The 26388-nt window shown below is 39.6% G+C and overlaps 1 protein-coding gene across 1 annotated transcript in view; it reads right to left on the bottom strand.

Moving 5' to 3' along the window:
* Positions 1-1389, bottom strand: part of syt3 (synaptotagmin III) — an 88736-nt gene extending 87347 nt beyond the window's left edge. The window contains exon 1 of the mRNA XM_017710360.2: positions 1309-1389. The gene's annotated coding sequence lies outside the window, so the exon portion shown is untranslated. The remainder of the gene's footprint in view (positions 1-1308) is intronic.
* Between the last annotated feature and the right edge of the window lie 24999 nt (positions 1390-26388).

Below are 26388 nucleotides of genomic sequence, written 5' to 3'. Positions count from 1 at the left end.
GCCCCTTATGGAATGAGTTCTACACTTGCAATAACGTACTGTGCACTATTGACACTCATTGCACACACCATTACTCAAAGGCTTCCCCTGCCACTCGACACACACTTGCTTTCTTTCATTCTTAGTTCTCTCCTTCTCCATCCCTTTCTCTCTCTCTCTGTCTTTCTTTTTCTCTTTTTCTTATTCTCTCTGTCACTATCTCAGTCTCTCTCTACCTGTCTCTGTCTCTGTCTCCCTCTCTCACATTTCCCTCACTCCAGACCTCCATCTAAATTATCTATAACATCACACAGGAAACACATCCAGAGAGGCAGAAAGCGAGAGAGAGAGAGAGAGAGAGAGAGAGAGATACTGTTAGAAGAAAAAGATCAGAAAGAAAGCTGTCTGGGCTGTGAGTGCCCTTGTGAGGCAGCCCGTGGATTTCAGCTCCGGATCCGACGGAGCGGGGGGTGCTCTGCTCAGCAACGTCACACCACCAGCACCATCACGTCGAGAGGGAATTAGCCGCCCCTCACTCGCCCCTCACCACCTCACGCACACACATTTTGCACGGCTGTCTACGATCCTTGAAGCAAATCCCCCCACAAATTACATGCATTAACGTTCGCATAATTGTGCCCCCGGTAGCAGCCCATGTAGGGATGCCTCTGAAGGAGAAAGGAGGGAGAGAGGGGTGGGGTATGAGGATGCACCGTCGGAGGAGTTGGAGGAGGTCCTTCTGTAAAATTTCTTTGCCCATTTCTGTACGTTTCAGGGTATTTCCTTACAACGTACAGCCCTGTAGCTGCACCTTCACAGCATAATGCACAGACATTGGGTAAACGGCATGAGCAATAAGGCAACATACAGCAGACACATCATTATATACAGTGTTGGAAATGCAAAAAAGCACACACACACACACACACACACATATATATTTGCATATATATATATACACACACACACACACACACACACGGTCTCACACACACACACAATTGCATCCATACACTGTCCCTCACACACACACACACACACACGCACACACACACACACACACCATGCATGTCTGCAAAAAAGCGGAGTCACGATTCTGACTACTTCATAATTAAATAATAACAAAAAATATGCCCAGTATTTAGGCCACTCACATCCCGCACAGAGGAGCTTCACACGACGACACAGGACAGACGGACGCACACAGGCACACACATACACAACGATCGTCCGGGGCTATCACAGCCAAACCCAGTTATCTCTCAGAGCGCATCCTCCTTTTTCCCCAGAGCACAAAGCGAAGGCAGAGAAAAGGCTGGTGTACTGTACCTGGGATGCTACAGGATGGAGTGAGAGAGAGAAAAAGGATGGAGGTAGGCTGTGTGTCTCTCTCTCTGCTCCTTTATGTTTCTCCTCTCTCTGTTTTTCCCTGCCTCGTTTTTTTCCTCTCGATCTCACAACCCTCCCCTCCCTCCTTTCCTTCTCTCTCTCTCTCTCTCTCTCTCTCTCTCTCGCTGCCTGTGCTGAATACTAAACGAGCCTCCAGCACTAAACACACACTGATGGTGTACAGAAGCTCATCGGAGAGGAATCGGGGGAGGGGCAAGTACAGAAAAGGGGAGGAGCAAGTAAGTAAAAATGGGAGTGGTAAAAGAAAGTGAGGGGCACCGAGAGAGGAAAGACAATTAGAAGGAGGAGAGGCAAGTTTGTAGAGAGGGGGTGGGGGTTATCAAAGAGAGGGAGGGGCAAGTGGAGAAGAGGAGGTGCAAAAGAGATGGGGTGGGGTAAGTTGAAGCAGGAGGTGGCAAAAGAGGGGGAAAGGAGAGAAGAGAGAGGGAGAGGAGCAAATAGATAAAAGGAGGGGTGAGGCAAAAAATACAGTGGGAGAAGTAAGTGAGGGGGTAAGTAGATGGGGAGGGGGAGAGAAGAGGGGGTTAATTAAGTCAAAGGGGGGCATTAGAAAGGGGAGGGGTAAATCAGCAGAGAGGAGGAAAAGTAAGTAGAAATGGAAAAGACAAAAGGAGAAAGAGAAGTATTGAAGGGGCAAATGCGTTAAAGGGAGTGGGGCAAGTCAGTAAAAAGGGGAGTGGTAAATTAAAGTGGGAGGGGTAAATAGGGAGTATCAGAGGCAAAAAGACAAAGGAGAGGTAAGTCTGTAGAGAGGGGAGGGGAAAACAGAGAGGAGAAGGGGCAAGTAGAAAAAAGGAGGTGCAAAAGAGACAAGGTGGTGTAAATTGAAGCAGGAGGAGGCAAAAGAGAGGAGGGAAAACGGATAAAAGGAGGGAAGGGGCAAAAAAGACAGTGAGAGAAGAAAGTAAGGGGTTAAGCAGATGGGAAAGGGCAGAGAAAAGAGGGGAGGGGTAAATAATTCAAAGAAGGTGCATTGGAGAGAGGGAGGGGTACGTAAGTAAAGGAGAAGTGGTAAAAAGAAAGTAGGAGAGGCAATATGAAAAAGGAAATGCAAGTAAGTAGAGAGGGAGAGTTATGGAAAAGGAATGAAATGAAAATGGAAAAGATAAAAGGAGAAAGAGAAGCAGAGAAAGAGCACACTATGGGGAGGGGCAAGTAAGTTAAAAGGGGAGTGGCAAAATAAAGTAGGAGGGGCAAATATAGAGTAGAAGAGGCATTAAGAAAAAGGAGAGGCAATCATGGGGAGAGAGACGGAGAGGTAATAGAAAATGGAAAGGGAGGTTGAGAATGGGGGACATGTATGTAGAGAGGGTCTGTGGTAAGTAGTGAAAAAGGGGGTGGTAAGTTCAAGCAGTAGGTGCAAATAAGAAGGGCAAACAAGAAGCGGAGGGTCAAATAAAGGGGGCAAGATTAGAGGGGGAGTGGAACGTAGAGAAAGGGAGGGTTAAGTGGAAGTGGAAAGTGCAACAGGGAGGAGGCAAACAGAGGAGAGGGTGGGAAAGAAGAGGGAGAAGCAAGCAAGCTGAGGGAAGATGGGCAAAAAAGAGAGTGGTAGAGAAAATAAGACAGGGGAGGGGCAAATACATGGCAGAATGAGAAGGAAGGGATAAGTTGAAACAGTAGGTGCAAAGGAGAGGGGGCAACAGAATGTGTTGAGATGGGGCAAGTAACTGAGGGGTACAGGGAAGAGGGGACAAACAGAGAAAGGGAGGGGCAAATAAAGAGGGGTCAAGAAGAGAGAGGGGGCAAGCAGAGGCAAGGAGGGGCAAAAGATGTGGGGGGGGCGTGTAAGTAGAGGTGAAAGGACAAGTGGACAAAAGGGATGGAGCAGGTAAGTCAAGAGGGGCAGGAATAAAAAGGACTAGGAGGGGCGAATAGAGAGAGGGAGAGGCAATAAGACTGAAGGGACAAATAAGCAGAAAGGCAGAGGGGATGGTGAAAGAGGAAGGAGCAAAAAGTAGACAAACTGAGAGGCAGATAAACAGGCAAGAAAGGAGAGCAGAGGAGGTGATGTAGACAATTAGTGCAGCAATATGAAAGGAGGAAGGGGAATTAGAGGAGAGGAGTGACAAATAAAGAGAAAGTAAGTGAGAGAGGAAGAGGAGGAAGGAGAGAACGAAAAGCAGTGGGAGGGGCAAGTGCAACTAGAAATGAAGATCAAGTAAACAGAGAGTGCGGCCAAGTGATGGGGGGTGTGGCAGTTGGGGAGGAAAGGGGCAAATAATGAGAGTCACGCTTTGCAGCCTGTGATTGTTTAGCAGATGAAATGAAATAATCCTTTCTTAAATAAGATTAAACAGACATTATCTGGGGGGTGGGGGGTGGGGGGGGCTGGAGGGGGGGGGGGGGGGGGGGGGGGGGGGGGGGTGATAAGACTGGAGGGAGCTCAGCCGTATCACACTGCAGGCAGCCGTAAGGTTACATAAGCCAAACGCTAACTTTCATTACGCAAGCTTTAATAATACAACCCACTTAGCCTGGCATAGGGAAGGAGGGGCTCCACTATCTGTCATAATCTCAAATGTGGTTCTTAGCAGGTTCTTTATGACCTTATTGGGCTCCAAATTCGAACTTTAAAAACGTCTGTTCGGCTTGTGAACTTATGATGCCATTCATTTTCATTTATTTATTTATCTTTTAGCGCATGTCATGATTTACACTCGAACTGCTGTACGTTAAATCAAGGCAGTGACACTGTATGGAAGCTCATATCTATAAACTCTAATAGTTATGGCTAAACAAATGCTTTCATTAATGCAAATTTTGAGCTAATTTGCATATGCATCTAAAAGATGCCTATAAGCCTGAGGCGGCCCCTTGGAGGCGGGGCTCGGGACTGGCACACCACCCCCCACTCACTCACCATCTTATTCTCCTTGCCAGGCTCCGTCTCTGCTCGGAGTTCAGGCCCCACCTTCCTGCCGGCTTTCGTGACCGTCATCGGGGTCCGGGTGATGGTCACACAGCACAGAGCCTCTGTCATGTAGAAAGGAAAAAGAATTTCGCAAGAAATGGCATCTACTGCTATGTTATCAGATCTTAGACCCAGTTTTATTTCCTATTTTTATCCCTACCCCTTGTTTTCGAGTGTCTCCTTAGAGTGGTTGTAATCTTCCTCTATGAAATGGGACCCTCAAGTAAAAAGAATATCACTTCATTAACAGCTACTAGCGCTGCTCTGTAGGCGACCCTGCCAGTCTGCAGTGACAGCAGAGGAGGGTAAAGTTCAGCTCCTCACTGCTGGGCTTTAGTTACATTTAGGGAATCAAAGAGGGGGGCAATTATTTATCACCCACCCCTAATTCTTCAGTGATATGAAGCTGAAGTCTGACATTCGCCAGCATCTTGGTCGAGTTTTTCCCTTTCCACCTTAAATGTTACAGTTACATTCTGGTGTTTCAGGTGTCAGCAGTGCTGCGCCATTTAAGGTGGAATGGGAAATTTAGCCACATGGCTAATGAGACATTAGCATACTACTAGCGATTTTTAATGCTTGTTATGAAAAAAAAGACTATAATTCATTGAAATTATATTAAAACAGACAAAACTTACATTAGCCATTGTATTAACAGAGAAAATACTCACATTTATACATTTTTTTGTTTGCTTGTTCAGCCATCTTGCTTTTAATTTTTTTTTCTCATATCACTGTTTTGAGTGAGTCTCTGAAAAACCTCCATTTGGAGAACCATGTAGCCCTAACTCTTCACCCTACCCCTCCATCTCAACAAGGATCAGGACACCCTAGATGTGAATGTGCAAAACAGAGGGAAAGGGGCTAAGTGGTGTGGTGAGGAGTGAAATAGGAATGTGCCTTAGTCTATCACTAATAAACACACTCATCTCTGGCATAAAGCTGCAGCCTGAAAGTTTGTAAAAGTGCACAAACTTTTTATGTAAACAATAATATTTCAAAAAAGACAGGAAACCGACAGAGAGCCGGCGGGAGTGGAATAAGATGAGGTCACCTCTTCATGTTAAAAGCTGCTGAATTTTAGTGCAGCTGGAGCCGAGATGTAGAGCTGCTTAAATTGGAGTACGGGGAATTACTGTAATCCATTAGCGAGGGAGCAGAAGTATGGGGCTGCTGTCATGAGAAACCTCCTACGTCCAAAATAACAACCTTGCTTTTTTGGGGGGCGAGTAAGCAGAGCGGTCTGGACGTCTACTCTTTAAGCTTCTTTCCACCACAGATCGCGTCAGTTAGAGTTTAGAGATCAGTTATAACATGCCTAAAGGGGGCAATATACTGGGCGCTAATTATTTAAGTTATTGGATTTGGGGTGATATCAGAAGAGAGTTGAGAGAGCTGTGATTGAGCTCAGTGGACAGAGGAGGGAATGGGATCATTCAGCCATAGAGAGACACTGATAAAGCTTAGTAAATTAAAGTACTGTGCAAAAGTCAGAGACGATCTTTTTTATTTAAAATCCAGTCCAAACAACAAGTAAGCACAGAAAATGATACAACATTGAATTATCATATCAGAATTTTCAGCATTTATTGTGTCATTTATTGAATCTGCAGACTCACCTCCAAAGTTCAGTCTTAGAAGCTGGTGGATGATTTTCTGAAGTAATCAAACCCATTCAGTGGTGTTGAGGTCTGGACTCTGGGGTGGTCAGTCCATTGCTCAGCTTCTTTGTTTGATGTGTCCGTCTCCTTTTCTTGATCAGCTACACATCCTTTCAGACCCACAGCGCTGAGTCGTCTTCTCACAGTGGAAGGATGGACAGAAACACCTGTGGATGTTTTCAGATCTGAAGCTGCTTGATTTTCTCCTCTCTCTCAAAGATGAAAGTATGGAGGACCTGATCATCCAAAATGAAAAACAAACAAACAACAATAAATAAACAAACAAACAAACAACAAACTAAAAATAAATGCACCTGCATTTTCAGCCACATCAGCCAAGAGTCTCGAAGCAGCAATTATTGTACTGTCCTCAGTTTCCACTGACAGAGCAAGACATGAACAATCGATCTACAGAATCTGATATCAATCAACCAATAGGAATATTAAGACACTGTGACATCATTGATTGACAGGCCCTTTATTAGTGTAAGGACAAGGAAATACAGGCATAAATAAATAAATATAAAAATGAATAGCTATGGAAATAAATAACTTAAAAAATTAAAAAACATACATAATAAATAATTACAAAAATTTGTGAGCAGGGGAAATTATAATATATAATATTATTATATTATATAATATATTATTTTATACATATATTCTGATACATATATAGATTCTGTGCAACTCTAATTTATGTATTAATTTACTGAGTCATTTATTTTTCATTTTACTTATTTTTCATTTTGGCAGATCAGGCCCGCCGTATGAAAGCTTTACATGCTGTTTATCTGATGGGGGCAGTTCTGGGGATGTCTACCAGGTCTGACCCGCTTCTGCACCGTACTGTACACAAAGTATTCATAGTTGAAAGCACTTTTGGGACTCCTGAATGACTTTAGACTAAAATCCTTTTGCTTTGAGTGACTCTATACCTGAATTATGTTTATTTTATTAAAACGATTGACCATTCCATTTTATCACTACCCAAACCATTATAACTCTACCCAAACCATTATAACTCTATCGAAACTTTACCGAATGTTTCAGTAGTGATCGTTTCGGTAGAGACAACTTTAGCTTTATTTTGAGCAGAACTCAAAAACACAGCCAGTACATCACTAACAAACACAACTTTGAACAGCTGTACACACATCAAACCATCATCACTTTTAAACACAAAACAATACTTAACTGCAGAAAATGTGTGTTTCGGTAGTGACAGCTCTTAATGTTCCACGCTGATTTTCCAATATTCCAGCTTCACACTGCACTTCAAAACTCAGCATGCACTCAGCACTTTAACTTTAGACCCATACTTTGCACATTGTATGGTTTCTAGGTATGGATGTATTTGTGTGTGTGTGTGTGTGTGTGTCTGAGTGAGTAATGGGCACTATGCATGCTTTATTTTATTTTATTTTGTTATATTTTATATTTATTTTATTTTATTGACTACATGTGAATGACTGTCTGGTACTGTGCTCTGTGAGCTCCTGTAACCAAAACCAAATTCATTGTATGTGTAAGCATACCTGGCCAATAAAGCTTGAGTCTGATTTTCAGACTTTGAGATTCATTTACTTCAAAACAGTGGGATCTAACTGCTCACCATGTGACCATGAGGGACAGGGATGCAGCCTTATTTCCTGCTCTGAAATGCAGGGGTGTGACTAAAATAAGGCCCCGCCCACACACTTAAACTCTGAGTGTGTCAGTAGTGATATAAAATGCATAAAAATATGTTTTGATATCAGAAATCTGATTCTTTTAACTTCATCAGAAAAAAACACTTGATAAAAAAACTGAAAAACAAACAAAAATATGTGGTAGTTTTTTTAAAACTGTAAATTTAGGGGAGCTTTGGGACAGACACGTCCCAATAGAAAGTATAAAATAAGCATGTAAAGGATGGTTTTGTATATTTACCTTGTTATTATCATTTCATTGTATTCAATACATCAATATAGATCATAACATAATCATTGTACATATCCAAGATCTGAATATTGGGACCACGGTTTGAACTAATTCAGTAGAATAGTCCATATTGCTATTTTTGTTTTCTAGTTTTGACATAATTTGAAAGTACCTGTTGCTCTTCACACAAATTTCATGAAGAATGGACCAAAAGAAATGAACCAAAATGACTTGGAAAAAAATCTGGTTACCATTTTGGAGATACCCGGTTTTTTCAGACAACAGCAATATTTGTGTATGTATATATATATATACATATATATAAAATGTCGAACTACATATTTTATATTGTGTTAATATTAACATGTACTTATGGTATTGTAAGTTTCTGTAAGTTTTAGAAGTGTAAGAAATTTGACTGTTGAGAACTGGTGATCATATTTGACCTTGTAAATGATAATATACAGTATCAGCTAGTAATTCATTGCTTGGGCCTGCTTTATATTTTCATATTATCAGTATTCAATTTTCAGCTTAAAATCAATATTAGAGCCTGACTAATGTAAACGTTTTATCACAATACCATTGAAAAGCTTTGATAAACTGGCCAACTCTCACTAACAAACTAGACAAGTTTCAGTCACTGATAATCTGAGAGACGGTAAAAGCCTGCAGTAGATAACAAGCAGGCATCTGCCTGGTTTACCTCACTTTTAACATGCTAATCATTCTTAAGCATTAGGAAAGTAGAACTGACTCAGTCTGTTGATGTTGCTGATTGTGCTGACTGGATTTCCATTTGTCTTTTAACAAGGACGTAAATACGTGAAGGAAAGTGTAGCTATCATTCAGCATCACAGTCATACAGGTTCGTATTTCCAGCAAGTGGAGAAGAAATCGCAAAGTTTATGATGAAGTTGAAGCTTCAGCATTGACAAGCCCTACAGGCGAGATGCCCTGCTGGTTGTGGGAGACAGGAACGGCAAGGTTGGAAATGAGAAAGAGGGAAATATAGTTGGACAGCATGGCACTGGGAGAAGGAACGATGTAGGAGAATGACTAATCAACTTCTGTTAGAGCAATTATTTGTAAGGAAAGTGAAAAGAGGAATTTTCAGCTCGGCGTGAAGAAAACAAAGATTTGACAGCTGGAAAAGTTACTTAACTGCTATAACTTTACTGCTGACGATGAAGTTACAGAAATGGTGGACAGCTTTTGCCCACTTGGATCAATAATTAACAGTGAAAGGTACAGCGGTCAGGAAATACAACACAGATCAGCACTCCGTAGAACATGGATGGAGGAGCTTGAAAAGGTTTTTCAAATGTATTGATATGTCTTAGGGTGACATCCCCATTTTCAGAGGACAGTCCCTGTGTTTGGCTGGACCTGTCCCCAGAAATGTTCCCAAGAATTAAAAACTGGAAACTCCTTAGAAAGACCTGCAGCAGAGCAAAGTCTAGATAGACAAAGCACTTTTTGTAAGATGCTCTGGATAAGAGCGTCTGCTAAATGCTGTAAATGTAAGTGTACAAAGTTTGGCATTGTGCTTGTTTTGGCTAGCAGAGGGTGCTGCTGCAGCTATCTACTGACCACTTCTACCACTTTCTCACCTAGTTTTACAGAATACTGCTGTGTAAAACTCGATTAGAAGCTGGTGTCAAGTGAGTCCACAACATCACCATAAATGTTTTGTCAAGACTGACAAGGTGACCGAGGGGTTAAAAGCAGGGTTGGGATTATGGGACTGAAATTGTACTACCAGGTGATTTATATAGACCAGCAGTCAGCAACTCAAGTGCACCATTTTGTCCTGTTTCAGCAAAAATTAAACCACTGTGGGAGCCACAAGATGTGATGTCAATTTTACTGAAGTGACGTTTTAACATCTTGGCTCTAAATATGTCTCAGTATGTGGTACTGTGCTCGTATAGGCTAACAAACAAAACAGTGTAGCGTCTCGGTACTGGCTCGTTCTGCTTGTGCGGACCACCATGGGTACCAGTGAAAGAGACTTAAATAGCTGAGGCTGATAGCTTGGAAATGTGTAAACATGTTGCTCGTGCTGTGGGAGTTATTAGAAATTAGAAAAAGAAGCTTTGCTGATTGAAACCCTTTGTAAACTCATAGTCAAAACACAGGCAATGGTCAGAGCCAAAACAGTCCAAGAACACAAAAAGACATACCAGAAAGCAGACAAAATCCAAAAGGGAGAGATAAAAAGCAGGGTCGAAAAAATCCAGAAAAAACTGAAAAACATGAAGGCAATAAAAGAGAAAACTCTCAGTAGCTCACAAGAAAGCATTACCTCGCAAAGATCTAAGATCAAAGATTTAAAGCCCAGGCTTTAAATACTAACTATCATTTGTCACATAAACAAGGTGAACATATCAGTATTCTGGTGAAGCAGAACAATGATACGTTGTGGAATGTCATCTGATCCTCAGGGGAGTTCTCAGACAGAGCTGATCCGGATGGATGTGTGACAAACATATCAGAAAACCAGCTTGAGTGCATATAGAGGCAAACCGCATAGTCTGTCCATTCGTCTTGAATTTTCTTCTTTGCCAATTTGTTAGCTACTAGCTAGGTGAGATTAGTGTCTGCCTTGCTATGATGAACAGCAGTTTGCACAACTAACTTCAAGGTTCAGGATCAATAAATTTGTGAATTATTAAAAAGCTTTATTTTACTGCAAAGGAGCATTCTATTTCTACCTAAAAATCCAATTCTGCTGTGCAGCTGCGTGTTAGCAGTGAAAGAGCTGCATGTGGCACCTCTGGTACAGACATTCAAGTCTACTTGAATGCAGCTGCAATGCGATCTACAAATAATGCATCATTTTTAAAACTGTGTCACTTTTTCAGTTATCCATATATGACATATGGCACATGTTGATAGCAGCCAGAACTGGACCTGCCCAGGGGTGCGTTTAGGGTCTGGCTATTGAGCAATAGCCATGGGTCTCTTTTAACAGTCAAAATATTTAATCTGAATGTGAATTATGGGCTCGTACTGAATCGACTATGGTAGACGTATGCTGCCTTATCCATACCTCAGCTGCTAGACTTAGTGACGTTTGAGGCCCTTTTCACTTAATGACTGCATTTCTAAAAAGAGATGTGGCAAATCTTACGAGGGAGAAAGCTAAAAATATATGGTTACTGTAATTTATTGCAATTTCTTTGTTGAGTGTTCTATAGTTAACTATAGCTTCAGTGGTAGCTACTGTATGATTGAAGTTACTTAGTTAGTACCCAATTTTATCAGTCAGGCTTTACCATAGTTTATTACAGTACAACAGTTAACATGGTCCAAATACATGACCTGTCCCCCCTTTATTATTCCATAGATAAAAACAGACATTTTGGTCCCACTTTATTTGGATGGTCCCCTATAGATGCTCTACAGAGACTTAAATCATTGACAAACTTTCTATGGATGTTCAGTTGATTATCAACAACAGTATGGTTATGGTTAGAATTAGGAGTAGATGTACCTTGAGATTAAGGTGAGGGTTAGGTTTAGGGTTAGGGATAGATTTAATGCCTTCTTTCATGCTAAACCTGAAGTTCAGTTGAATTTAATGGATATTTAGTTGAATGTTCCTTAAAGGCCAACCGAGCATTTGCAAAGCACCTACAGTGGACCATCCAAGTAACACTTAACTTCACAATCTGTTGCATTTAATGGCTATTTAGTTTAATGTTACTTAAAGATATACTGAGCATTTACAAAGAATCAGTGGACCATCCAAATAAAGTGTTAACAATATTTTAGTGATACCAAAGCCGTCAAACTGGAAATGTTTCTGGTTTTCATATCAGAGATCTAGTCACCTTAATGTGTCTCATCATGGATTTAAGCCAAAGATCTTTTCTGTTTAAACCAAAGTTGTTTAGAAACATGACTTTTTAAAAATCATTTTGGGTCACATTCAACAACCAAAAGCAATAAAAAACACATTGTTAAAATAAAAGCAAATCTACAAGGACGCTTTAGTGCACAGAATACAGTTATCAGCAAATGGAAACACAAAACAGAGCTCTTCAGTTACATTTCAGCGAAACCCATGTCTAACATTGGGCTTGGCGATGGTTTTGAAATTTCTTTGCTCCCAGATATGAAGTAGCTTTTAGAGCAAGACTCAGTACATGAAAGAGCAGAAAGGCAACAAAAAGATCCATTTCAGATCTACTTCACTTCCATTCGCTCGAGTAGCTCCAGCTTTGGAACCTGAGCCATCTGCTCAGCTGTATTTGAAGAAAAGCTTCACAGTTTGGGCAAAACTTGAAGACTCTTCTAACAAAGACGTCCCTCACAGCTGTGAGAGGATATTTGCTATTAACAAAATGAAATGTCGAATTTTAAAAACAGGCACTGAAAATTATGGAAAGTGTTTGTTTTACTTCTAGGACATGAATTGTGAAAAATAGTAGGTTCCAAAGTATTGGCGGTTGATAAAAAATAGCCCAAAAAAAGCGAATAGAAAATGCTGTTATTCATCAACTTGAGCGCTGAAAATGAGAGAGAAGCATAATCTGCAGCTGCTGGTGTAACGCTGGGTTAATGAACCAGGCACGGATATAAAATAAACTGTAAGGTTTATTAAAAGGAGGATTAATCAAATGAACAGGGTTTACATGAGACCAGGGGGGGTTCCACAAAACAGGATTTCTTAGTTAGCCAGATAACTTAAGCCCAAAGTCAAGCCTGTTCAATTGGAAAAGAGCTGAGCGACATTCCCATTGGACGGTCCTCATCTATGGACTTAAGTTATCCAGGTAAACTGAGAAATCCGGCTTTGTGGAAAAACCCCCAGCTTAAAAAAACAGAACAGCAAAACATGATACATGGGAGAAGGCAAAAACGAAGTACACAAATCGGAGAACCAATAAACAGTAATAATGATAGCAATACAATTATTATTATTAATAATAATAATAATATTAATAATAATAATAATCTTTGCCAAAATGGAGAGTCAACAATGAGAAACAAAAGAGTCTACAGTGAGAAACAAAACTTCGTTCCTCAGAACCCAAATTTCAGAAACAGGAGAAAACGTCTCTGATTTCAAACTGTGTGTAGGGAAGAAGAACCTGAGATCAAGAGCAGATTCTCATTTAGAATATTTCTTTTGTCATGACCTCAGGGTCGGTGTGCACTGACAAGACAGAGGCGATACTTCGCAAAGACAGAAGCTGTGTCCCAATTCAGGGGCTGCATCCTTCAGAGGCTGCATTTTAAGGCCAACTGTGTCACAGCGGTGCAACTAGGCTGTCCCTTCTCCCATATGAAGGCTCCTTCATATGTGGCCAAGAAATGTGTCCTTTTCAATGGCAACTAAGGACCCAACAGGTGGATCCTTTGCCAGCTAACACATCCCAAGGTTCACTGTGTGCTGGCAAGAGAACATGGCACTGAAGTAACAGCAGCTGAGGACACACTTTAAATGTGACTAGAGTGGAATAGCTATACAAATGTTAAAAAACAAGAAACAATCTCATCACTCATCAGTCAAGATACACCATCTCTAATAAACCAGCTCTAATAAATGAAAAAAAAAAAGTTCTCTTTAAAGAACTTTAAAAAAGTTGACAGGAGCTGCGTTTGTTGAAGCAACAGTAAGGGCAGGAACAGCGGTCCTGTGACACAAACAGGAAATCCTCGGTACAGCAGATCATCTCATTTCAGTTCAGCCTTTGCTGGTCTACTCAGCCTTCGAAAGAAATGCTTTTGTAGACCTTGTTCTTCACAGGAAGTGGCCCCTGATTAGGGGCACAGCTAGAGTGAAACAGGCAGACATATATACACAAGCTGACAGGTGATAATCAGTACTCAGGTGACTGGGATCTGCTGGTTGATAGATGATTGATTGGCAAAAGCACATGACAAACTGAGGGATCTTGGGAATTGGAGTTTGTAATGTAATGTGAAAGCTGTGAAGTGTGACAGCTGGAAACATCTCCTAGCCCACAAAAAAAGGAAACTTGCTTCGAGAACCTTTGGAAAGAGATTACAAATTCCAAGAGCACATATCAGCTTGTTCTCCAGTCTAAGGCGTGTCTTGGGCGTGTAAAGACTGTAGGACTGTTCTGGGATATCCTCGCTCAGGATGCTTATTAAATCAAATGTGAAATGCTACTTTTTTATTTAACCCTCTAGATTCTAAGAGCATTTTCGCAATTTTTGCATCCATCCATCCATCCATCCATCCATCCATCCATCCATCCATCCATCCATTTTCTAAGCCGCTTCTCCCTCAGGGTTTGGGGATGGGGGGTGCTGGAGCCTATTCCAGCGGTCATCAGGCGGAAGGCAGGATACACCCTGGACAGGTCGCAACGTCAATTTGTGCATATCTTCTTAAATTCACTTTCAAAAGGTCTTCTGTATAACCATTGATCCTCATACTGTATGTTTCGCATCAAACATGCTTTGCGATCTTCATCACTGCTTTACAAAACTGCTGCAGCAACTTCAGCAGCTATAAACTCTCTGCACGCCATTTCACATGTGTCTCTGATATGAACTGAATGAAGGCTTTCTGGCATGATGCTCCTCTGGATTAATGTACTAAGCATACAGTTGTACAGTGGGCTCACAGTTTTTGGGCCACTGTAATGGTATAGTTTTTTTATCTTTATATTTAAGAAAAAAAAGCACATCACCTCTTTTTGTGGACAAATAAACCTTCCATTCAGAATAATGGCAGCATGACTGACAATGCCTGGTCTCTACTGTATGAAATCAAGACAAGAAAAACATTTAAAAAAGTGCTTCTTAGCTTTGACAGGCAGTAGGAGCTTTATTTTAAATCATAAAAAGACAGCTAGAGAGGGTGTCCTCCAAATTCTCTTTGGAATGTTTCACAGAGTTCAGGAGTCACTTTGCTGCCTGGAGGGGACATCATTCTGGAGCCTATCCCAGCGGTCATTGGGTGGAAGGCAGAAAGCAACCTGGACAGGTCGGCAGTTCATCACCGGGCAGACACACAGACATATACATTCACATCTAGAGGCAATTTAGTCTTTGGACTGTGGGACTCTCGATGGAATGATACTGCAGCACTTTCAGACCCAGTAAACCCAGTAAAAAGGATCCCTTTTATTTGAATAATGATGGATAATGGAGAAATACAAGTTTCAGTGTATTGGCTACACAGCAGAAGAGTGCTGGCCCACTCACATTCTCTGAATGTTTCACTTTGAAACCAGTATTTCCAAAGAACACATCCCAGAGACGGGCCAAGAAAAATACAGCCAACACACAGAAGACAATGAAGCAGAATGAATAAGATTTTGGATTAAATTCAGCCAAATTTCATAACTGTTTTAAAAATCAATGCTGAGAATTAACCCTCCCCTCTGTTAGAACTGGTTATATATCCATGTTAATCTGGCACCCTTTGACTGCAACATATGTAAAGGGGAACTTTACTGACTTTTCAAAATTTCTGCATAATTCACTGATTGAGATGTAAACAGACTCATTCAGAGGGATTTGGTGTGAAACGCTCCAAGTTGGAACTGTTCACAGTGGTGGTGATGGCAACCAGATGTCTCTCACAAGGTTTTCATAAGACATGGTTATAAATACACTGTCTGACATCAAAGGCCTTGTTTTTTGATAGTTTTGAGTAGGACTTGCCTACTTATCATTAAGATTGTAGGTTCATGTGAGATGAAATCTATAACTGCACATATAGATTATATATAGGCTCCAGCTCTATGGATATACATTATTATACAGTGTATATATATATATATATATATATATATATATATATATATATATCCAGTGATGTGATAGGAACCAGGTGATAGTAAAATAATGATAAATCTGGAAATGTTTGTTTATTATCACATATGACATCTCATAGTGCAATATCTGTGTATAGTATGTGTACATTTAGATTCTGTGTATATATTTTTAAACATATTTTAGATATTTTTAATGTGATGTGGCAAAGAACCACCAAACACCAAAAAACCTTTTTAATCCCCAGATTTATAACTATTTTATCACCCCTGGTTCCTATCACCATCACTGGAAAGACATTTGAGTCTCTACAATCAACCATTTCACACCTAACCACTCTGAATCACTCTTTTTACATCTCAAACACTGAATCATGCATGAAATTTTGAAAAATGATGAAATTCTCTAAGGTTTGTATGTAAGAGCTTATTTCATTGTAGGTCAGAGAGATACATAGAGACATTTTGCAACACTTTGCAAACTCTTTTCCACCCAGTTTTGGTGGAATACTTGCTTTAAATAGCATAAATCTCCTGTCGGCTTTTATACAGAGGTTGGAATGCTGGATTAGGGCTTAGATTAACCCTTTAGTTGAAGCCGAGATCAGCTTTACCTACTTGAAAACTTCACATCACTTTAAAGGTGAAGCAACTGAACTGAGGCCTGTGCCTGCACTTTACATTAAATCATACTGTTGTATTTATCTGTATTCTGCTTTATGACTCATGTGCGCGTTGGTATTTGAAATACTTACAGTTCTCTTCCAGTGAAGGTCACCTGAACAGATCCAGATGTCATTCAGCAGCGCTGGATTGCTGGCATTCTGACTACAGAACAAAGCTTGGCCTTCTTTTAAGAAGACTGTACTTGGGAACGCTTCAGCCATGTAGCTCAGACAACAAACTTTTGCATTTTTCCTTTTCTGACAATTTAGATGTCTTACTTTAATTTGGGTTGAGCTTATTTTAGTGTGAATAAAAATATGATGTATTTAATTATAGTGCTGTGTTAGCATACAGTCTTCATTGTGGGTTACAATATTTTAGTTCATTATTATTTCCTTAGATCTGATTAAAATTCTTTTATTTATTTCTCTTGTATTCTTAATTAATTTGAACCACTTAAAACTCTCCATACTACTTAGATTTGTGGTAGTAACTAAATAATTCATGGTATTTACATAATAATTCATAACAGTTACTGAATACTCCACAGTACTTAACAATTTACAGCAGTTGCTAAATAAGTCATTGCAGTAACTAAACAATTTTTTGAAAAACTAAAAAAATTTATAGTAGTTACTAAATTAAGTAGTAGTAGTACATATTTTATAGCAGTAACTGAATAATTTATTTGTAGTTACTAAATAGTTTATAGTAGTTACAAAAGATCATTGTTGTAACTAAATAATTATTGTATTTACTTAATTTAGAGTATTTATTCATTTTAATGGTATTTACTTAATAACTTATAGTAGCAACTAAATAATTTATAGTAGTTACTAAATATCTTATAGCAGCTACTAAATAATTCATAATTTAATTTATAGTATTTACTAAATAAGTCATAGTAGTTACTAAACAAATCATTGTTGTAACTCAATAATTAATGTTTTTACTTAATAATTTAAAATAATTACTGAATAATTCAATTTGTAGTAGTTACTAAATAATTCATTGTAGTTACTAAATAATTTATACTTGATACTGAATAAGTCATGGTTGTTAGTAAATAATAATTCATATTAATCACTGACTAATTAATATTAGTTACAAAGTAACCTGACACAGTTCATAGTAATTCATAGTAACTCACACAATAACTAACAGCTGTTATTGAATAACAGGTTGTAGCTATATAATAAGTGTAGAGTTTAAAGAGTTAATCTGTTTTGTAAGACAACCTGGGTTACTTTGACTTTCTGTACACCTCACTAACTTTGATATGTTTGTCATTGTACACTTCATAGTTTCAGGCCCCCACTGCTACCCCCCCACCGCCAGATTTACCACTAACCCTCTGGCTGCTTCTATGCTTTGCTGCTCTGTCATCCACCTGAGGCTGATTGACTTCCCCTACTGTCTCTTCTCTAGTAGCTATACTCTTTCCTACGTAGCTTCTGCCAAATATCTGTCTAGAATATTGCATAACATGCACTGAGACTAAATGCATAAAATCTGGTCTGCTGTGTTGAGTGTTTAAAGGGGTATTTCATCAATTGTTTCACCAAATGTCTGTGTAAATAAATAGATAAGATATAAACAGTCATTCAGTGGTTTGGCGTGAAATGCTGTGTTCTAGAGAAACTCACTGAGACGGAATTGTTCACAGTGGTGGTGATAGGAACCAGATGTCTGAAGAGTTTGATGTTTAATTTCTCTACAACTTCTATTTCTCTATTTCACAGGAAACCACTCTGAATGATGTTGTTTACATCTCAACTACTGAATTATCCAGAATAATTGGTGGAATTTCCCTTTACATAATCTCTTAGACTTGACTATATTGTTTCTGACACTGTGTGACACAGTGTTATCTACGAGTAATTAGTGGGATATAAGTAAGGTGAAAAATACGGGAGGTCCTGGGGGTCCTGGACTCCCTAATTAGTCTCTTGGATCCCATGAATGTCTCAAAATCCAAAATCTGGTGGATCTCCGAAAACAAAGTAAAAATTATGAAGTTAGGATTTTTATTTGGGAAAAATAGACACTTGAAAACAAATTCAGGGAAAGCTCATTATTTATACTAATTCACAATTGGCAATCTTCTCTCTTTAACTGTCCTTATGTTACTATGCAACACTGGTCTGCCTCAAGGTGGTACAGTAGCAGTTTAGGTCACCCAGTTGGTAGCAATTAAGTTCACCCACTTCTTAACCTAGCAAGTGTAACTAGGCCTGGTGTGAAGCCCAATCTCACAACCTCATCCTGATTTAACTTCCCAAAGACCCTTGGCCAAAGTTAGTGAGTTAGCACATTTATCATGCAATCCATTACAGATAACTGCAAAAAATGTTCACAGGCACATACAAATCTACCTCTGTCACCCAGTAACATTCAGTGAGGTTACATGCACTTAATAGTCTGACAGGTGCAGAAAATCTGTCAGTAACCTGAAATAAATCAGAGTAAGAGTTCACTTGCACTGAGAAATCGGATTACTGAGCTAAAATCAGGCCTCTTTATCAGATTTCTTAATCAGATTTCTAGACCTTACTCTGATCTAAGAAATCTGAGTGTGACTGTTAACACGACCATTTGAATAATCTGATAACTGCAGGAAATCAGATTTTGTCAGTAATCCAATTAACATATTTACATGGACTTCAGTAATCAGATAATGTGAAACTTATCAGTGATCAGATTTGTGCTTTGCAACCAGCCAATAAACTCACAGACGAAGATGTGACATAAACATAATGTAAAACTCAAACTTAATGCTGCAGCTTTTTTGTGCTGTTTATATGACAATTTGAATGATCAGATAACTGCAGAAATCTGATTAGGATGGAATTATCGAGTGCATGTAAACATACTTACTGAAAACCACAACTGGAAACCAAGGGATGTGAAATTAGGATGGAGATGTGAGGAAAACTTCACAATGTGCTGCAGCATATCTGTAAAGGTGTTTTGCATAAGTTTAAGACACCCTTACTTGTCCCACAACAGGGAAATTTCACCTCCGCATTTAAGCCATCCGTTTAGTGGCACACCACATACACACTAGGGGCAGTGAGCACGTGCCTGGAGCGGTGGGCAGCCCTATCCGCAGCACTTGGGGAGCAGTTGGGGGTTAGGTGTCTTGCTCAAGGACACCTCACTCACGTACTGTCGGCTCTGGGGATTGACCCAGCAACCTTCCGATCACAAGACCTGCTCCCTAACCTCCAGGCCACAACTGCCACCATAGTGGCAACATGAGGAAGAGCGCATTACCAAATCAGAACAGACCCTATCCAAAAAAACAACTGTCAAACCCTTTGGTGCCATTGAACCAGAACCACTGCCACTAAAGTGAGTTAGCCAACACTGGAGTAGCAAGTCTGAAGTTACTTCTCAATTATCAGCTTCTTGTTTGAATTTTTCTGCTCCATCTTAAATGGTGACTGTAACTGCTGCACCATTTAAGGTGGAAATGGGAAAACTAGAACAAGAAGCTGGTGAATGAGAAGCAACTTCAGCCTTGTCAAGTTAAACACTGAGAAATATTTTACAAGAAACTGTTCTACATTTGTGGAAAATTTTCCTGCTGGAGATGCAAGAAAAGCAGCTATAGCTGAACCAAAGCTTAAAGCAGAGCAAAGTCTGCACTTTTGTTTATATTTTTAGCCTGTACTAGTACATCAGCACATACTGAGACTGATTTACAGCCAAGATAGTAAAATGGGCATAAAATGTTGTGGCTCCTAAGGTGGACTGATTTTGGTGAAGGAACAAAATGGCCCTTCTTAAAATTTGGTTAACTAACTTATATTTGAACTATTGCTAAAGCACAGCAGCTTTATTACAGTGATGTAAAGTGTGTACTATCAGGGTGCTGGTGGGTGCTGGGGGTGTGTGTGCTGTGGAGGACAAATGAGAGAAGAGGAGAAACAAAGAGAGCAGAGGAGCAGGGAGCTGCCGCAAGCAAGGGATGATTGACATATAAATGAGTGCAAACAGCTGCCTCTGTTAACTGTCACTGTGGAGGAGAACGCATAGAGATGGTGAGAAAACAAGAGGACAGGGCAGAGAGAGAGAGGGAGAGAGAGAGGGGGAGAGAGAGAGAGGGGGGGAGAGAGAGAGAGAGAGAGAACTGGAGGACACTGTATAAACAGACAGAAAAGGAGAGAGACAACTGGAGGACACTATAAACACAGAAAGAGAGAATGGGAGAGAGAAAGGGAGACGGAAAGTGAGAGAGAGAGAACTGGAGGACACTGTATAAACACAGAGAGAAAGAAAGGGAAAAATAGAGAGAGAGAGAGAGAGAGATACACAACTGGAGGACACTGTATAAACAGACAGAAAAGGAGAGAGACAACTGGAGGACACTATAAACACAGAAAACACAGAGAGAGAGAAAGGGAGAGAGAGACAACTGGAGGACACTGTATAAGCATAGAGAGAGAGAAAGAGAACTGGAGGACACTGTATAAACACAGAGAGGGAGAGACATGCACACACACAACTGGAGGAAACTATAAACAGACAGAGAGAGAGAGAGAGAGACAACTAGAGGACACTGTATAAACAGACAGAAAAGGAGAGAGACAACTGGAGGACACTATAAACACAGAGAGAGCGAAAGGGAGAGAGAAAGGGAGAGAGAGAGACAACTGGAGGATACTGTATAAGCATAGAGAGAGAGAAAGAGAACTGGAGGACACTATATAAACACAGAGAGGGAGAGACATGCACACACACAACTGGAGGAAACTGTATAAACAGACAGAGAGAGAGAGACACAACTGGAGGACATTGTATAAACAGACCAGAGAGAGAGAGCCACAAGAACCACTAAACAGAGAGAGAGCGAGGTGGAGAGAGATTGGAGCAAAGGTAGTGGAAAACAAAGAGGTAGAGAAAGACAAAGAGAGAGAACAGGGAGTAGAAAGAAGAACAGGTAGAGAAAGAGAGACAGAAGTACAAAAAAAGGGGTGGCAGTTGTGGGCTGGAGGTTAGGGAACCAGCCCTGTGACTGGAAAGTTGCCGGTTAAATCCCCTTGGCTGACAGTCCATGACTGAAGTGCCCTTGAGCAAGGCACCTAACCCCCAATTGCTCCCCAGGCGCCGTGGATAGGACTGCCCACTGCTCTGGGCAAGTGTGCTCACTGCCCCCTAGTGTGTGTGTTCACTAGTGTGCATGTATGTGGGTGTGTCACCCCTTACGAAAAAGAAGTTTATTCAAGTGTGCTATTAGTATACTTATTTTAAACTAAAAATATATGAGTATGCTTTCAGTTTACTTTTTACATACTTATCAGTGACATACTAAACACAATCATACCTAAGTATACTTAACTTATACTGACAAGTATACTGAAAAGTCTTAGTATATTTGGCCTATACTTGTACTTGCCTTATAAAGTATACTAGGCTTGTATTTTGGAACTGAACCTGACCTTCTATGTGCAGTATCATTAACCAACACAAACTGATACAGAAACAGAGAAACATTTGACAGTTTATTGACAATACTCTTCCAAGGTGTGACAGTATTGTAACAGGCTTAATTCACACTGATATTATATTCCATTACCGTATACATGCATGTGTGCATACATATGTACATACCAAAATTCAAAAACTACAGAACAAAGAACACTTACTTTACTGTTAATGCAAGTAAATAAAACTGTTTTTTTCTTTTTGGGCTGTTTCTTTTGGTTAATTCATCATAAAATTTACACATGTAAATGACAACAGACATTTTCAGATTGTGTCATATATAGCTGCTGTTGGAACAAAAAATCTCCATATATGTCATTTTTCAGTTTTTGACATAATGATTTATATGTATTCAATCTCATCACAAAATAGCACATCATACATAAAAAGGAGCAAGTGTCTTTAAGTAATACATAAATCACTGGCTACAATGCTTGATTTCTTATATAGCCCATGATTGCTCTTTTAGTCCCGTTCATGTCGATTTGGCAAAGGTGTAACATATAATCTGTCAAATGTTTCAACAACAACACATTCATTGTTATCATATCTGGCCATATAGCACTGACATTTCCAGTCTTCCTCACCTCATGTATGAAAGTACTCTGTACATTTATTTGTAAGTCTTTACACAAAGGCCTGCTAGATTTAGCAAGCACCTCAACTAAAATACAGCAATGTTTGGTACATGCACAATATGCAGGGCTTTGATGTGCACACATTTTTTTAAAAATGACTAAGTCATTAATTAAACACAACGTACAATCTTTCAAGTATACAGCACTGTTGTATCTTTTCTTTAGTCTGTCATATTTTTGACTGTGATACAAAACTCCACCGACCAAAAAACGGCTGTAAGACCAGAAGCAGTTACTTAGATTTCCACATAACTTGGCAATGGCAACCATATACGAAGTTGTGATATTTTCTCGCAATTGAGGATACCAAAACCCTTCACACTTTCATTTAGTACTTCACATTTTTCTGTTCTTCGCTTATTAAAGTAAAGCTCTTCAAAAAATGATTGAACTTTTGCACTTGTGATAGTATGTTTGGCCTTTTCTGGCAATTCTCTCCACAACAGAAATTTTCTAGCTATTTGTGAAGGGATGTACTGTGTTCCATGAAAATACTTCTGTAGAGTGCCCATATTAGATTCAAATGCAAAGGTTGACGTAGCCCATAATGGCCCCCAATGTTTCACGCTTTGTGTGATGTGTGTAAGTAAGTGTATGTTGAAAGTCATGTGATGTTTCCCATACAGTCTTTGAAATTCAATGACAAATTTTTTAAGAGCCAATTCTGACATCAAGATGCTTCTAGTCTTGATCTTGTCCTGCAGTAATGTATATACACCAAACACCAAAAGGAACAAATGATTCCAAAATCTGGCAGGGAGTATGCCTTTCAAGACAGGTAGAGCATAGAAGAGAAGAAATGCTCGCCACTCTGAAGCTTTCCAGAACTTCCTTTCACTCATTGACCTTGGTGTCCTGGTTATCTCAACGGGAGGCTTTATTTTTACAAGTCGCAAATCAACCTCTTCAATCTGTTTGCCAAGGTACCAGGGGGCTTCACTGTTTCCTGTATCAAACCACAGTGTGGACAATTGCCGAGTGACTCCAAGACACACATTGTGTTGATATTCAGGAATGAATCCATTTATCATTTGGAAGTGACTGAGCTTCATTAAAGGAGATGGTCCTTTGACTCCAAATACTGGCTCATTATCTGAAGCTGACATTGCATGACTGAAATGATCTCTTTCATTTCGAAGTGGGGGTTCAGGTTGATCGTATGGATAGGATTTACCACCTTTGTGATAACAAAAATCACAACCATGAAAACCATTGAACTGCTTTGTGTTACGAAGCAATGGACGAGCCATCGAATCAGAGCTACAAACCAGTACAAACACTTTAGAAACATGACAGTTTCCCTGTATGTCTTGCCAATCAACACCTTCACTCTCTAATAATGAGGCTTCTTTAACAAACGGTGTTAGCAATGTTAACATTGATGGTTTACTTGGTCCAAACCATAACGCTGACATCAAAATGTGCTGTTTCCTCACTTCTGGTTTTAGTTCAATTACTTGACACTGAATTGGCCAAATGCTGCATTTAGAACTTTTGAACACTGGTGCACCATCACAATTCCAAATTAGTGTCAAGTCATCTTTTCCTAGAACTCCACTATCACATAACTTTTGATACTCTTCGCCAGACTGTATGTCAGAGAGAACTCCGAAAGTTCTAGTTTTTTTATTAAGACTTACACCATGTTCTTGCAGAAGTTGCTTAATCTGTGCATACAGGGGCAACACAAGGAAATAGAAGCCATTCTTTAGGTTTGCACTGGCATCAAATACTATGTTACAAGAGTCACACTGACAGGGACAGTCTGCTCTAATGCCAAGGTATTTTAAACAGCTTTCACAATAAAAGTGAACTTCAAATTTAGATGAACTTCCAAATTCTTTGTGGAAAAGGTAATGTGAAGATGGGATAAGACCTGGAAACATTATGTTAAACATTTCCAGTAAGTGAGTAAGTGCTTCACCAGTTAAATTATGCCGTAGCAGATAGGACATCAGCATCAGTACACTTTCTCCTTTAGAAAGAGGTGCACCAGGATACAAGGGTGTGTCACCAGTATCTGCTCTATCTTCACTAACCTAGAGAGAGAAAGAGACAGAACCCAAAGATGTAAAAATGTGAGCAGCTGCAGAACAGAAACAGGAATATTAGTCCGATGTGTTGTTTTTTACAAAATGTAATTTTCAAGGAATGCTTGCTCTGGATCATCACAAAATATATGTGATATTTTCATCATATTCTACAAAGATGCAAATGCAAAAGAAAGAGTACCTAGGTGTATGTGTACCCATGTGTTTAACTTTAGAGCCTTGGGTTATGCCTAATCCTAACAGTGATAAAATATCCTTATTACTTTGTCTATGCTTCCCAGGGCTGGTAATACAGAACACTGGGCTCATATTATATCCAGGTATCCCAAGATGCTACCAAACTTCAGTTCCACTTTAAACAAACTATAATCTACTCCCTACGTCTTCCCACAAAGTGCAGGAGTGATAATACATTGCTGTACAGCAAAATATAACCCATGACTTTTGTTTGACTTGTTAACAAAATTCAGAATTTTAGGAGTCTGGTAGAAAAACTTAATTCTATGTTTACATATACTGTCATTTTGAAATAGTCTGATATTCAGAAAACTCTTACTACCTGCTTCTTCAACTCAATGACATAAAAAAGTATGTAAGGACAAAAACTCTAAACATTTTTGCTAGGCAATGCACTGTGGTTTCCCCAGGTGATCTAGGCACAGCACATATCTATGTCTGCTGACCAAAGGTAAAAAGCTTCTACAGTTAGCCCATCGCTATTTCATATTGTCTATGAATGCACTCATTTTATGTAATGGTCTTCTTAAATGAACTATTAACTCCTAACACCATGTTACTGAACAATCTACTACATACCACTGAAAATTCAGATGTGTTTTCTCCACCAGTATTGCCTTCCATCAAGTCTTCACTGTCCATATCGTTTCCAGCTTCATTCCTGGTAGCATTAAGCATGCTCTCTTCAGAATCTGACAGGTCTTCCTCGTTCTACAGGTAAACAAGGGGAAATGATGACTTGAAAGAATATGAATTAATTAAAAGGATAGGTATTTTATTTAATCCATGGTAAAAACTGTGATTTAAAATTGTGAATTCACCTCCTGAATGTCAGCACCAAACAGGCTAGTTGTGCAGGAGTTTTCATTGTCCATTTCATCTTCTTCATCTGCACTGTTGGATGCATTACTCATGCTATCTTCTGTGTTTATTTTGTCATCTTCATTGTCACTCTAAAGGTTCACAAAGGAAAGAGAATGAAAAACTGAATGAATGGCAAAATATCAGTGAATTTGTGCAGGCCATTTGTGCAGGTCACAGAAATCCACTAACTACATGTAATGTCTTATGTGCAATGTGGACATTTTGGTGTGAGAGTGGCACTGGACTTCAGGTCATAAGTTTAAGAGAGTTGACAGGATTCATCCTCCAAGGAGCATGACTGTGCTCACCAAATTTTATGGCAATTAGCCCAGCATATTTCAAGATTTTCTGCCTTAGAGCAATGAGATAGATTAAAAAAAATAACAATGCCAGTAGACAAATTGCAACTGTGTATTTACCTCTTGAATGTCAGCACCTAACAGGCCAGTTGTGGAGGAGTTTTCACTGTTCACTTCATCATCATCGTCTTCACTGTTGGAAGCATTACTCATGTCATCTTCTGTGTTTGGTTGGTCATCTTCATTGTTGATCTAAAGTTTCACAAGGGAAAAAATGAATAACTGAACGAATGGCATAATATCACTGAACTTGTGCAGGCCCTCTGCTGCATGTAGGGAGAAAATGAGTAGTGGGAGAATGGAGTCTGTTATTTGGCCACAATACAGTGGAATATTTCTGTAGGGAGTAAAATGCAAATACCACAGCAATCCACTAACTACATGTAATATCTGACAAATTCTGACATTTTGGTGTGAGAATGGCGCTGGATTA

The sequence above is a fragment of the Pygocentrus nattereri genome, chromosome 14 (assembly GCF_015220715.1).
Source record: "Pygocentrus nattereri isolate fPygNat1 chromosome 14, fPygNat1.pri, whole genome shotgun sequence".
Lineage (NCBI taxonomy): Eukaryota > Metazoa > Chordata > Actinopteri > Characiformes > Serrasalmidae > Pygocentrus > Pygocentrus nattereri.
The sequence above is the reverse complement of the archived record's forward strand: the minus strand, read 5'-3'. Positions and strand labels throughout refer to the sequence as shown.